This window comes from Lolium rigidum, chromosome 3, assembly GCF_022539505.1.
Source record: "Lolium rigidum isolate FL_2022 chromosome 3, APGP_CSIRO_Lrig_0.1, whole genome shotgun sequence".
NCBI classification, from domain to species: Eukaryota; Viridiplantae; Streptophyta; class Magnoliopsida; order Poales; family Poaceae; genus Lolium; species Lolium rigidum.
This window is the reverse complement of record NC_061510.1, coordinates 307897541-307901761: the sequence shown is the minus strand read 5'-3', so window position 1 is coordinate 307901761 and position 4221 is coordinate 307897541. Positions and strand designations below refer to the sequence as shown.

The following is a 4221-nucleotide window of genomic DNA, read 5'->3' as shown; positions in this document are numbered from 1 at the left end:
GTGAACATGTGGACATAAGAGGTCCAGTAAGTACAATTTCATCTGAAACAACCTTTATACAACAATCATTTCCAATAAGCAAGAATAAAATAGAAAATTGCCATTAAACAAGATAAAATGCACAAGATAGAAATAACCTAAAGGCATGAAGATAATGATGTATGCCTGGAGTTCGAATACTTGGGGCAACAAACATATCCATTGGAGAGGCTTGGATACAAAGCCTCCACGGTGATAGGGGACTAACCCTAGTTTCATTAAGCTTTGTAATTTTTAGTTTTTATGATGGACCAAAATCCTTAAAATTCCGTAAATGTTGTTTTACTAATGTATTGTGCTGAATCACAAAGTTTAAACATTATGTTGTGTTGTTTGGGATAAAAGAAAAGGGAACTTTCTACAAAGTGAAGATAGTGAGCGAGTATGGACCTCGATGTAAAATGGGACTGCACATGTAAAGGGTTTACTTTCATGGGAGTCCATAAAATCCACTCTCTTGCGCTAAACCTACTAGTTATTTGAACGATGTATCCTAATGAGAAAAGTAACTTGGATAAGAGAATGGAGTATGCACAACATGTCAGATGGGTTGGAGGATAAGGGAGTGACTTGAAGAGTGAGGGTGGCTAACCTACCTATGTATACCAAGTAGTATTTGCTGGTGGCTAGAGTAATAGTCGACATCAATAGAGGTGAGGTCAAGTGGTCAACCCCTAGCTTCCACTCTTGGCTTACACCAAGACTGCCATTGATCTCTATTTTCTACCACCTAGCTTCCACGCCTCTCTCCAAGAATGAATGAGCGAGCGAGATACTAGGCGGAAGAGGGAGTTGGGCTCCGTGTGGAGGTGGCCGGTGGTGGAGGGGGCGGGGGTTTATAGGGATGACAAAACAGAATTCTCGAGGCAAAACAGGGAGGACTCGCATGAGTGGGTTATACTTTGTGGATGCAAGTGGAAGCCGAAACCACTCTTGGGCAATTGACCTGGTGCGTACCTTTGACCGTCTGACGGGCGTCCAAACCATGTGGTCCCACACATAGTTCTCTCCATCTCCTCCGCAATGTTATCTCATATCCCCTTCTCCCCATCATCTTATCATCTTCCATGTTTTCTACTACACTTTGTTCCTACCCAAGCGAGCTAAGTTAGAGCCAATGATAAGGATGGGGATGAGGCCGGCCAAGCCAGAGCCAACGAAACCGAGGCCGTCCACGGTGGTGAAGGCGTCAACAAGGAAGATGTTGAGTCGGAGTGGATGAAACAGCTGGATGCGACACATTCTAGCAATAAATTTAGGGGTGGGGGTGGCGGTGGGGACGTGTCGGCGCCGGAGAAGAACCATTCATCTCTGGACCTAGAGGGGTGGGCAGGGAGTGGCGTACCGATGGTGGTGGGGTTTTGAAAAGTGCGGGGCGGAGCAACATTGGCCGGAGGCGGTTAGGCCGGTGGTGGGGCGAGCCATGGCGTCAGGGTAGGAAAGGAGCCGAAGACGGAAAATTAGTGGATTTTAGGCAGGGAGTGGCGTACCGATGATATTGTTTGTCGTTTAGTGGTGGGAATTCAGCATATGGAAAGTGTTAAAAAGGGACGGCAGGCAATACACGCGTAAATCAATCACACGAGGTTTGGGGCGTCTATATAAGCAGGTCTATCGTCCCACGGAGCGGTACCAGTAGTAGTCAGTGTTGCCAAGCTAATTAAGCAGCTACCTCACCACTCGTCCGTCGGTACCTGTCAAACAACCAGTTCGTTGCCACACCATGCGGACTCCTGCCAGCCTCATCCACTCCACCACCCCAGCTCCCACGTCCAGCTCGTCGTCTTCGACCTCGGCCACGGTCTCCATCGACCCCGACATGGTGGTCATCCTGGCCTCCCTCCTCTGCGCCCTCATCTGCGTCGTCGGCCTCGCCCTCGTCGCGCGATGCGCCTGCCGCCGCGCTCACCGCACCTCCCCCTCTACCACCACCGGCATCAACTCTCGATCGCACCTCCCTCGGAAAGGCTTGAAGAAGAAGGCCATCGACGCGCTCCCCGTCACCGCTGCCTCTGGCTCTGGACAAGGGGAAGGGCTGGAGGATCAGTGCGCTATCTGCCTGGCCGACTTCGCCGCCGGGGAGCAGCTCCGCGTGCTGCCGCAGTGCGGCCACGCCTTCCACTGAGAGTTTTGGCCCAGACACACACGTTAACATGGTGGAGAAGATGCACACATACACACGAATACCAAATGATAGTTTTGGCCCAGACACACACGTTAACATGGTGGAGAAGATGCACACATACACACGAATAGTTTCAGCACACGCACATAGTGCTTTTTCTGTATTCCACTCCACAACTCAACTCGGCTGGTTACAGTGGCTTATATAGCCAAACTCACACGGCTAACGCGCAGCCACTAACCCACTAACTACATGCTCCACTAATGACTCCACTAACTAGCCACACGTTTAGCACTTGCAGACCGATCCTCACGGCTCACGCAACGGCCACACAGCTCGGCTATCTTGATCCATGCATGTAGCCTGCCACTAACTAAACACATAACTCTTGACTAAGTAAACTAGCAATGCATCATGCACTCATCTCCTGGCTTGCCGATCCACTCACGCGCACACACTAACTCTTTGTGCTGTTGTTCCGGCCGCTACGCCATGTTGACATGCATACAGCTAGCTCTAACATCATAAACTACTAACTAACAAGATTAGTTCCAACAATCACCTCCCTAATCTTGTTGTTCTTATTTCTCTCTTGAAGCCCATGGACGTCGATGTCAACGGTGCACCTCGCAGATGACCGCCAATGCCATCTTGCACGCCGATTGTTGGTCGCCGCTGGCCTCGCCGAGAGACGCACCTCCTAAGCCCTCACCACGAGCGTGCCGCCATGACACACTCGATGCCGCAAGTTCGCCGCCGGTGCCGCACCTCGCCGGTGGCTCGCCTCCATGTTCGCCACCGGCCGGTGCCGCAACTCGCCGGTGACTTCCTCCATGTTGCCGCCGATGACGCACCTTGTCGACGACTCGGACATGGACGATGAACTCTTCATGGCAATGGTCTCCACGCCATGGCCATCACCTCCTTGCCGCCGGTGGCGCAACTTACCGGGCAGCACACCTTCCTCCATCGCTCGTGACGCAGCTCGACGATGATGAAGACCTCGAACCTCGCAGCTGGCTCTGATACCAAATGTCGGGGCTGCTCTCGCAGCCCCTCTTCTTCCTCTCCCTCACGTTGCCTCCCACAACTCACACAAGAAAGGAAGACAGGGACACAGAAGTTTTTGCCTTGCGCTGCCTCGCACAGCCACAAGCTTTTCTCCTCTCTAATCTCCTTGCTGAATAAACATACTTACACTGCCTTAAATAGGCACACATGCACGGCCATGAGCCACTCACCCACTAACTCCACCTAGTCTCATGCACTTACTCACGCACACTGAACACTTGACTTAATCTTCATGTCCTAGAATCACTCCAGGATCCAAGAGACTCGGCCGCATGCACACACACGACTAGCTAACTACTTCATGCACTAACAAACTAGATAGATGGATCACCATGGACTCGTTCAGCAGCTTCAACCGGCCTCGGCATCTCGCCATCACACGCCGCATCGCACAGCGCTATCTCGGCATCTCGCCTTACTCGCCTCCCGCTGAATACTCGCCTGCATTTGTACGTATCTCACGTACACCTTACCGACTCTATAACTGAATGCAACAAATGCACCTAACTAAATGCAAACGAAAATACATGCTGATACATGAATCAAGATTAGTGCTAACATCCACGTCGCCTGCGTCGACACCTGGCTCGGAGCACACGCCACCTGTCCCTCCTGCCGCGCCACCATCCTCGACTCCTCATCATCATCATCATCATCATCGCCGCCGCCGCCAGTCCCGGGCCGGTGCCGGAGGTGCGGAGCGACCTGCGTCGACGACAACGACGCTCCTGCTGCTGCTATGGACGAGAGCGGCTTCTTGCCGTAGCTGCCTAGATCATTAGCTCCAAGTCTCCAACTGTCCAACAACATCCATCCTTGTTGCTTCTGAACTAATTTGGTACTCGATTAGTTAGCTAGCTAGCCGAGATGATGTTTAGTATTGGTACGTGCTTAGTCAAAGAAAGAAATCAAGTGTGTGTAGATTTATCATCATTATACTTACGGATGTACAGCTTGTATGTATTAACTCTCAGATGATTTCGTGC

At 51.4% G+C, this 4221-nt stretch overlaps 1 pseudogene; it reads left to right on the top strand.

Moving 5' to 3' along the window:
- The first annotated feature begins 1762 nt into the window (after nucleotides 1-1762).
- Nucleotides 1763-4001, top strand: LOC124696818 (annotated as a pseudogene).
- The last annotated feature ends 220 nt before the right edge of the window (nucleotides 4002-4221 follow it).